At 33.3% G+C, this 11,341-nt stretch overlaps 1 long non-coding RNA gene and 1 pseudogene across 1 annotated transcript; both read right to left on the bottom strand.

Annotated features, from left to right (window-relative positions):
• Positions 1–4,679: 4,679 nt before the first annotated feature.
• Positions 4,680–7,150, bottom strand: LOC108194608 (uncharacterized; annotated as a pseudogene).
• A 1,365-nt stretch (positions 7,151–8,515) lies between these two features.
• LOC135148061 (uncharacterized) lies at positions 8,516–10,426 on the bottom strand. The gene is made up of 2 exons (XR_010285933.1): positions 10,271–10,426; positions 8,516–8,717 (listed from the first exon to the last, which is right to left on the bottom strand). It is a non-coding gene; the product is annotated as an uncharacterized LOC135148061 (long non-coding RNA).
• Between the last annotated feature and the right edge of the window lie 915 nt (positions 10,427–11,341).

Here is an 11,341-nt window from a genome sequence, read left to right as displayed (position 1 = left end):
TTATAAATATAATCTAAGTAAAAGTTGGCGTCATATATATAGAATATCAATTTTTTAAAGAAATAGTAGTCAAAATACTATCGAAAAAGTTGATATTACATATAAAACCGCTATTGTAGTAGTGATTACCTCCCTATCATCATCTTTTTTTATTTGAAATTAGAATTTTAATATTTCTTTAATTCTTTGTAGTTTTTCTTCATGTTAGACATTGACATCCATTACTATCTCAATTATTTGTAGTTTGGCTTCTTCGAAAGCAGGGAATTCAGTAAGAAAACGCTATTCTCGATCAATTTTTCATAAGAGAAAAAGGGAGGAGAGAGAAAGAAAGAAAGGAGTCTGCAGAATTGCTATGAAATAAATAAATAGTGGTATATTTGTGGTGGGCATGAATATAATTAAGATCAAGGCAGTGTTAAATATACCAGAATGGCAAGTCTGGGGACAAAGTCTGAGGAAGTGATGTAAGCAGATGGAGAGTGTTGGATTTGTTATTAAATGGTCTTTGTATTTATTCAAGAATTGTGATGGTGGTGACATGGTAGTGATGGTTATATGCATTATGATATGTTTTTTATCACAATTAAACAGATTCATCTTTATCTATTGGTCTTATTCTCTTATAAATTTCTAAATAAAAACTTAAATGTGAACCGGTACTTTTAAAAGTACGTGGAGGTTTGTGAATTCTGATAATAGATCTCAGACGAGCTTTGACCAGGTTTAGATTCTAGACGGGGTCGGATCTTAATGGGAAATATGTGGTTATTAAGCTTGTTAAGAGCCTCTCGATTTCTGTGTGAGATCTTAGTGAGGCTCTAGTGGGTCTCACGTGGATTGAGTGGGGTCGGCAGTGGACCCAGATGGGTGATAATATCATGATGTGCCTGGCTAATTTCTCTTGATTCGTATTTAAACTTTATATTTGTTGATTTGTATTTGATCATTACCTCTAAATATATATGAATCTCAATCTCCGATACGTGAAATAAGAAGGTCATAGAGTCTTTTAGCATATATAAATTCGAATCTCCAATAAGTCGAGGAATCAGGGAGACTAGCACTGCGAGTTAGTGATGAATTCTCTAGAGAATAGAATTGATTCGAAGAGAAAGGGGTCGTACCGTATCAATTGCATGCATCGATGTATACAAGATATGTGTACATATTCATTGATTCTACTAGAGAATGGCAGTGGAGGAGAATCATAAGAGAGAAATGTTGATAATTTAATATGTATATATGTATGGTTTGGTGAAGATAACAAAATCATCAAGTGGGGATGTATTGCCCCATCCCTTTCATCCATTAAGAAAGTGGAATCTCTGACCTTCCCATCCTCCACAATCTCATCTCTTAAATGTCCCCTTGCATTATTATTTTATCTTAATTTCCTTCTCGCATAAATTATATAAAAATAATACATTAATATTATGTCCCTGTCGGAGAGATCATAATTTTTCCGTCATAACTAAACTATTTATGATGAATTCAGTGTTAAAAAGCCATCATAAATAAGTTGATACTTGCGGTGAGGATAGCTAGGTAGCTTGAATGGAGAAAATTAAGACACGCATGAAGTAGTATAAACTAATAAAAGATCGGGGAACAATGGAACATAAAAATATATTATGCAGACTACGAGGGAGGCAAAGCACAATCTTCTTCTTCTTCTTTCAGTTCCAGCATAATCTAATCATTACAACATGTATTTTTAAAGAGATTAATTTATAATTCTCATGATTGCATGGAATGTTTGATCTCTTATCTCATAAAGTATGTACTAATCTTTCCCAACATAATTTTCTTGTGTTTCGTATAATTATTGACGCATGTCATGGATTTAAAAATCGCCCGCTGATTGATTATTAAATTAATCGTTTAATCATCTTATAATTAGTCGTTATAAGGTGTTGCGTCGATTCAATTTCTAATACTCAACTAATCGTTTCATATTTTACTGAATATAATATAAAGGATTTAATAATACGATTATTACATTGTTTTTTCAATATATTTATGTTAATACTGATTCTCGATTACACAGTTACTCCCTCCGTCCCTATTTATCTGTCCACTTTGGAAGTAAAAATTTGTCCCTATTTATCTGTCCATTTATACTTTCAAAACTAATTTAATGATAGTTTTTCAAATATATTTCCATAATTTCAATTTTCAAGGCTTGACTTATTTAAAACTTGATTGAATTCATGTTTTCAAGATATAAAGTAGGGGTATTCCACCATTTTCAAGATATTAATTAGAGTTATTTAATGAAAAAGTTTATAGAATCAATTATTCATTGGTATGTGTTTTTTTTTCCAAAATGGACAGATAAAAAGGGACGGAGCGAGTAATTCCGATTTGTATGTCCATGGACTAAGTCTGGTACTGTTTTTCACAACACACGTATATTAGAAATAGAAAAAGAAAAAAGAATTTAAGTGTATGATGCCGGTCCAATCTTATGAATTTCAGTGTACCCTGGACTTGATAATCGAAGAGGGTAACTCCCATAAACAAATTGCATACTTTTGTCACCAGTTTCCGAGGTTCTGCGTATATGTGGCCTGTGACCATGGGGCCCTTGCAAAAACATAGTCCCTCGGTCACCCTGGTCATATACATTGGAGGACGGAAACGAGGACGCAAAAAAGACTTTATTGTTCCTGTAAAGAATGATTCTGTAATTTAATTTTAAATTTTTTTTTCTTAATAAAAGTTTGAATGTTATATTTTTATTTAAAAAAAGAAAATTCTAAAAATAAGTGATAGAATTATATTTTATAGGGTCATTGAAGTGCGTGTCGAGCGGTGAAAAAGAAACGTATAGAATTAAATGGGACATGGGAAGTATACAGTATACACAATATAAAGACAACTCGAGCAAAACCGAATCACAAATCGAAACCAAAACCATACGAACCTGCATAAAACCGTACCAAATAAAATCACATCAATTAAAAACCGAACCGAATAAAAACCGCATCAATAATATGCTTATGGTTTAGTTTCAAATATTTGAAAACCGAATACAAACCGAGCCGAACCACAATAATAATTATAATAAATACTCTCTCTGTTCTGCTGAATTGTTAACAATTTCTATATATGGATGTCCCAACCAATTATTAACATTCCCAAAATAGCAAATTTATATTAATATAAAATTATGAGTTGTACACTGCATTTACTTCTCCAACCTACTCTTTCATTCTAATTAGTAATTAATCCTTTTCCTAGTTAATCACTTTTTGTTAATATCTCCTCACTTACCCATGTGTTTTTTTTTTCTCTTTGTAATTCTCTTCACCGTACCACTTTTTCCATTCATATCTTCTTCTTCATTTCCATGGAGTCCAAAACATATATCGACTCACCGCCTATGGATCTAACACTTTTACTCATTGAAGATTATCTAGATATATTCAATATTATCGCAGACACTCCTGAAAAAAGATTTCGAGGAAGATGCAAGATGTGAGGTTATTTGCAAGGAAAAAATGGAAGAAATCGGAGTTGCGCAAACTTGATTTTCATGATCCAACTGGTCTTTTGCGAATTTACCTTCCTCGTTTTATCAATTGACTAATGGTAGGTCTTCTTCATTCAAAAGTATATTTAATAAAAGTTGCAATACACATATTTATACACATATTTATAGAGGTATGAGTTTAGTTTACGAAATGAAATTTAACTAAACCCATCTAAATTCTTGGTTGAGTAATGTTCATCCCAAAATATTTTTATGATTGAACATTAATCAAATATACACTGATTTTTCTTCATTCTTTTGTGTCATGCTTCCATTCTTCACTTCTTCAACTTGAATTTTGAACCTGCAGTTGTAAGGCTTCTTCCATTAAATATAGAGGAACAAATATGTGAGTCGGACGTTGTCCTAATCGTTGAAGCCTTTCCTTCCCCGTGTGTGGAAGTTTGTAGTTGTAGTTCTCTTTTTTCTCCATAATTTCATTCATGCAGTTCATAAGGGATAGCCAAACATAGTTCAGTGTTGTATGACTTACTTGTTAATAAGCTTGTTCCACTGCATCGACTAGCTCACCTATTATTTTTGGTGCTTTCTCATGTTGCAACTCTTGAATGATTCGAAAAAAATCCAAATCATTAATATTGAGGTCTGAACTATTTGGTGGTTGATTAATCAAGCTAATAACAAATCCATCAGATTGTGCCGCACTTATAAACTCAAGATCATTGTCACTTTTGTGTGGTTTGGCGTTATCTTGCTGGATAAATATGTGTCCATTACAATCCAGCGACCACTTAGCTTTAATAGCAGGGATAATCTTTTCAATTAAAAATTGTTTAATGACTATTTTATTGATGCTTTAGATGGGTTTGAGTTCTAAAACACCTTCAGCCTTGTTTTTGCTCGCTTTTTTTGCTGCGTCTAATGTAGTGAACGGAAAAAATTCCTATTTTTCCATCAAAAGTGCACACACCATCTTCATTGTATCTAAGCCTCGCGACTGCACTTATAAACAGGGCCGGGTAATAATGTTTTATTGCCCAGTTCGAAAACTAGAAATGATGCCCTCTGAACCTTTTGCAATAATAAAGTTCAATTTTTATATATAAAAAAACATTCCAAAAAAGAGTTATAATAACAATGTACACAAAAATTAAACATTAAATCTTCTATTGAAACAAATTCATTCTTCTAGCATATTTTTCGAGACAAAGTCGCTGATCAAATCTTCATATTGCACTTTCTCCAGCATATCATGCTCGATTGGTATTAATGTCAATCCATTTAACCTCTCCTGCAACATTGTAGAACGGAAGTAAGTTTTGAGTAACTTTAGCTTAGAAAAGCTTCTTTCTGTAGAAGCGACGGTCACAAGAATTGTCAAATATACGATAAGCCACATATGTGTTAGGGAAACAATCCAAATGCTCCAAAAATTGTAATATATCAACAGCTCCCAGTTTTTCATCTGGCAGAAAATTTTGAAGTAACTTTGACTCCACATACATATCATTTCCATCAACATTACATTTTTCACCATTTTAAAGAGTAGTTTCTAAATTAATACAAGAAGATTTTAACATCTTATCATCCAATGACCGTAATTTATTAGAAGTAAATAAAAAACAAAAAACACTTTCATACTCTTGTTATTGTTCGAACCTCCTAGTCAGCGAAAAAATTGCTTGATCAACAATATACAAGAAATAATTAATTCGAAAAGACTCTTCTGGATATTGTGAAACAATTGGCAAATGACTTGAATTCTCATCAAAATGCTTTTTCCTTCGAATCTCATGTCTTTGAGGAAACGTTGTATCAATACTTATCTCACACGCAATATCATTTGCAACATTAATGGCATTAGTAAAACCTGTTTCCCTATAACTCTCAAACAAGGAAACCAGTCCTTTTAACTTCTTAATAGCTAGATCAATAAGTACATCTTTTGATTGTAATTGCTTACTTACTAAATTAACCGCATATAAGATATCATACCAAATGATTATAGACACTAAAAACTCAAAATCGCCAATTTCATTGTTTGCTACAGATCTAGCTTCCCTTTTCATTTTTGAGTCATTATCACTTTCAGAGACTTGAAGCAAAGCTTCACGAACATCTAAAATCTGAAAATCGTGTCGCCTTTACACTATCAATACGACTCTCCCAACAAATGGATGACAATGATTTAAGAGTTAATCCCATTACATTGTCTTTTAAAATTTGCCATCTCTTGGTCGAATTTACAAATATTGTATAAATCCGTTGTATGACTCCAAAAAAATCTCTAGTTTTTCCACAAGTGTTGGCCATATCACATAAAGCTACATTAAGACTATCACAACCACATGGAGTATAAAATCTTGAGGATTAATATATAAGAGCTTTCTTTGTACTCCTTGATTTTTACCTTTCATGTTCGACCCATTGTCATAGCCTTGCCCTTGAATATTATCAATATCAAGATCAAGAATTTTGATTTCAGCTTATAAGACATTAAAAATTTCTTGGCCAGTGGTATCATTAACATCTAGAAATCCTAAAAATGATTCTTCAACGTTTACCGAATTTGTTGACACATCTACATATCTAAGTATTAAAGACATTTGTTCTTACTGACTAAAATCAGGGGTGCAATCAAGTAATACAGAAAAATATTTTGCATACTTCAACTTTCTAATAATTTCAGATTTAATCGCAGAAGAAAGTAAACCTATGAGTTCATTTTGGATGTTATGGCCAAGATAATGAAAATGAATACTATCATTTGTTATTCGATGAACATGCTCTTGCACAACCGGATAAAATTCTGGCAACATATCAACTAAACGCAGAAAATTTCCATTACTATTCTGATACAACTTTTCATTAGAACCCCGAAATGCCAAATTATGTTTTGCAATAAATTTAACAGTAGAAATAATTCTAAATAAAACTTTTTTCCAATGTTCTCGTTCTTTCTCAAGCTGCATTAGTATTTCTTTGTCAATGGTTTGCTTCTTTTTTAGTCTTAGTCGCGTATCATATCAGGTAGCCATATTCCTAACATGTTCCATGATAATTTCATGCTCTTTAATTCTACTGCCAAGATGTACCCAATCACTAAGACCCTCATTTCCTAGCTGACCTCTTGCATATCCCTTTTTAACTAGTTTGCAGCAAAAGCAAAATAATTTATCAAGTTCCTTAGAATACACGAGCCAATCCCTATCACACTACTCTCCATTCGACAAAATTCTAGTATAAAAAGTAGCAGAAAATCTTCTTGAAAATTTATCCTAAGGACCTTTTAGAACAGACAAGTCTCTTTAAGGACCATTTTCAAGTAAATATATCAATCATATTAGAATCTAAGGCATCCCAATTTCTTGGATCATATATAACAAGCGTGTAAAAGGCATCATTTTTTTCGACATCAGGGACAACAGTTTTAGCATCAATTTTAAAATTATCAGTTTGTTTAATATTAATATTATAAATATTAACATCAACATGATCATCAAGAATCTGATTTTCACAAAAAACTTGTGGTTCTTTCATAATAAATTTATCAAGAGCTCTTTCTTGCGATTTAACTAGTTCTTCAATCCTCTCTTTTTTTTTCTTACATTTCTCGAATCCTGAGTCATGCTTTCTAATTTTAGGAGTCATAATCTAAATGGCCAAGTTACACAATAAAAAAAACAACTAGCACGAATCAACAAAAAGAAACATAAATCAAAAATTCTAGAGCGGAGCGAAGGAACCTGGTAATGGTGGATTAGAGTCGTTTTAAGCGGAAACAATCTCGATCAGCTCTATTTGCTTCAGATGCTCAAATCTCAATCAACTCTATTTGCTTCGGGTCTCAAATCTCAATTAAACTAAATCTCCACCTGATGGACTTTAGAACGAAAAAGACAAAGAACTGAAATACTCAAACGTAAATAACAAGGGAGGGTTAGGGACCTTAGGATTTTATGCGCAACGCAAGAATGGTAAAAGTGTGATGGAATAATTAATACTTCAGAGAGTTTTCAGAGTTTTTATTAATTATTAGGTTGGATAGATATAATCTAGTTTTGTGTCTGTTTAGATTCAGACCCGTTAGAAATTTAATGTAGTAATATTTATATTTTTTGGATCTTGTTTTAGGCTTTTAAAATAATGTATTTGGGTTTTTAAAAGAGTTATTGGGTCTAAAACTATATATAGATTATAATAGGCTTAAAAAATTTGGGTCCCCTTTAGATTTGAGGCCCCGTGCAGATGCTCCACTTGCACACCCTTTTAACCGGCTCTGCTCATAAACTTGACCTTAGTTATAATGAAGCTCTTAGATTTGTATGTTCTATGTGGTTCTTCTTCACATGGTAGTAAATAAAATTTTTGTGCATGCCTAGTCATGTAAAACTATTTTTCATCCATGTGCACCACATTAAACATTCCCACATAGCTTGGACTTGTATGTCATGTTGAGTGTTTTATATGATTCAAGACAAACTTCACTCTATCTACCATATTTGAAGATGTCAAAAATAGTTTCAAAGCATTTGAATGAGATTTTATTTTGCCCTTCTGAACAAGCCTATGCACCATTGATTTTGATGCACCTAATTGACATGCAAGTGTTTAAATGTTGGTTCTAAGCTTGAGAGGTATTGCTTTTACCTTCTCCAAGTCTATCTCGATTTTTATGTTGGCACCTTTGTATCTTTAATCAACATCAGGTAGATTGCCTTCTTTGATTGACTTGAGGACTACTTTCTAGATTTTCCAAATTGTGATTCTGCTTACTCCATAATTAGACCTGACAAATCGTTCGTGTCGTGTTGAAACGTGTCGTGTACTTTCGTGTTTCGTGTACCTGGTAGGTAGACACGAACACGACACGAATTCAAAACGTGTACATGATCCTTGACACGGACACAACACGATTTAGAAATGGCCGGACACGACACGAACTGCAGTACACGAAATTTTTCCGTGTACTTATCATGTACACGAAAACGACACGATACGAATAGTACACGAATAAACGAAAACACGAATTATACACGAAATAAACATGAAACTGGTAACGAATTAGTACACGAAATTTTAAAATCTTACAAATATTGTTCAAATTCTAGCTTAAACATTAGCAAAGTACATAAATTAAAGGATAAATTAAGCCAGAGCAGGAGTAGTTTTTATCCAGCCTTCACTAAGAGCAAGAGCAGTTTGATTGCCATGGAGACTGCAGAGTGTAAATTAAAGCAATTGTTAGATAAGTTTATATATATTGCAAAAGTGCCAGTAAAAAAAAGCACTACCACATGTTACAGTTAAAGCATTTCAGTGTTTGCAACCCTGGGCAGTTGGCATAATTAAGTTCTTTGATGCATAATCGAAGCCTAAAAGATATTTTATATGCAACTTGCAATATTCATCTAGCCCTGATCACATAGTGCAAAGTAAAAGAGTAAGCCTAGCATAAAGATAATGTATCATTTAAAATATATTTATAACATTCTTGCTTCTAGTTATACTCCCGGCAATAACAGTAAAACTAAAAGATGCCAAAGACCCTGGGTGTAACTCTTTGTCATTAGTGCGACAATAGAGGTTGAAAGTATTCGGGGTTCCAAAATAAATGTATGTCAATATCCTTGTAAGGTGGTTTCAAGCAAGGACACATAACATGGTCTTACAATATAAAGGAACCATCAACTTTGTACTAGCACAACCAGGATTCAAAGAACCCCAGGCTTAATATACTTAAAAGAACGAGGAAGATCAGAAAAAATTAACTAGGAGGAATACACATCACATTACCTCAAGTAGGAGGAATACTGTCATTTGTAATTTCCACACTCGTGATATCTTGTGTCAGCATAAGGTAGGTTGAATCCCACCTTGTTGGCACATCTTGGCGCAAACCTTTTTTCTTTTCTAAAGCAACTTTTGCTATACATTCTTTAAATTTTTCCTTCCTACTTTGGGAACCTTTAATATACTTAACTGATTCCCTAATCTTAAGGACCGATGCATCCATATCTTTTAAACCCCGTTGCACAATCAAATTAAGAATGTGTGCACAACATCTAATATGAAAGAACTCTCTTTTAAAAATCAAAGCATTCCTCAAGTTTAACTGCGTTCTCAAAGTAGCAACAAATGCATCATTACTAAAAGCATTATCTAAGGTGACACTAAACAATTTAAACTCAAGGTTCCACTCACACAACAACTTATATATTTTATCAGATATACTCACTCCCGTGTGTGGTGATGGCATGTACGAAAAATTCAGCAATTTTTTGTGCAAAACCCAATCATCGGTTATGAAATGAGCAGTGATAGTGATATACCCATCAGTTGCAATAGAAGTCCACAAATCAGAAGTTATACATACCCTACTGCTACAACTTTTCAACATGCTCAACAACTTTCTTTTTTCAGATTTGTAATTCATTAATATATCACTTCTCAACGTAATTCTACTCATTAAGGCAGCCTTCGGATTTGCATATGAAAAAAGCCTCTCTAATACCCTCATATTCAACAAATGAAAGAGGCATATTGTGTCTTACCACGGCATCGGTTATCATATCTCTGAAAATCTTGGGATCGAACGCTCCATTATTCACTAACATAGATCCTTTAATTTGCTCCTGGAAAGCATCATCTGCCTAGTATCGGGAGTCTTCACACAAGTTTTTTGATGCTTTAACAAATTTCCAGTCCCGAATGATGAGTTATACGTGATTGTATAGCTACACTGCTTGCACTTGGCCGTATCAGACACACCTTCAGCACCTGCGAAGTAATCAAAAGTATCCCATACTTTTGACCATTTTCTCTTCCGACCCTTGCTCGCATCACTCCTGGCTTCACAGAGCATTCCGTTGTTGGTCCCGTGTCTTCATTCTCGTTTTTATCCGTCTCGTCTTCGCTCATAGATTCATATTGCTGTCACAAAAAGAAAACAATTAATTAAACAAAAATCGAGAGGAATCCATGATTCAAACAACATAAATGCTACAGAATCAAACAACTACGGGACTAGATCTAAAAACTATGAAACAAAATCTAACAATTACGAAATAAAATCAAAGACTCTAATAGCGATCTTACAAGATTATCGAGTTCGGAGTGTCACGATCGTCCTCCATTAGCTAAGAATCGATCTGCTTGATGAGATATGCGGTCGCCTCTTTTCTTCTCTCACGCTGTGAGTTGTAACCCTAAAATGAAATGTCTAGGAGGAGCGTGTGTAACTGTGGTCTGTGTATGAATTATGATGTATCGGGTTCGGGTATGTGGATATCGGGCCTATCGGGTAACGCTGTGAGTTTTAAGTTTTAGTATCATATTGTACAAGTACAAGTATTGATTTACAATTTATTTATATTTTAAATATTTTGAATATAAAAATTTATATTTGTTATAAAAATAATATATTAAATTATAAATTATATTATAATTTATTTATTTATTTCGTGTACCTCGTGTCGTGTCGCGTACCCGATAGGTAAACACAAAACCGACACGACTTCTCGGTCGTGTATATCGTGTCGTGTACCTTTTCGTGTCGTGTACTCAAAATGCGAACACAAACACTAAATTTTCATGCCGTTTTCGTGTCGTGTTTTCGTGTCGTATGAAAAATTGCCGAGTCTATCCATAATCCTTGGCTAGCTGATTGATTTCTCCACACTTAAGCTGATTTTTGTTGTAATTAAGAGACAAATGCTAAGAAATCTTTCTTTTTTCTGAATCCGTTAATTTTTTTTGTTTGACAGGTGCAACCCCTGAAGCTTTATGCATGGCACTACTCGAAGAAGAATCAAAGGCTTCTGTTTTCTTCCATTTTGATTG

The sequence above is a fragment of the Daucus carota genome, chromosome 7 (assembly GCF_001625215.2).
Source record: "Daucus carota subsp. sativus chromosome 7, DH1 v3.0, whole genome shotgun sequence".
Lineage (NCBI taxonomy): Eukaryota > Viridiplantae > Streptophyta > Magnoliopsida > Apiales > Apiaceae > Daucus > Daucus carota.
The sequence above is the reverse complement of the archived record's forward strand: the minus strand, read 5'-3'. Positions and strand labels throughout refer to the sequence as shown.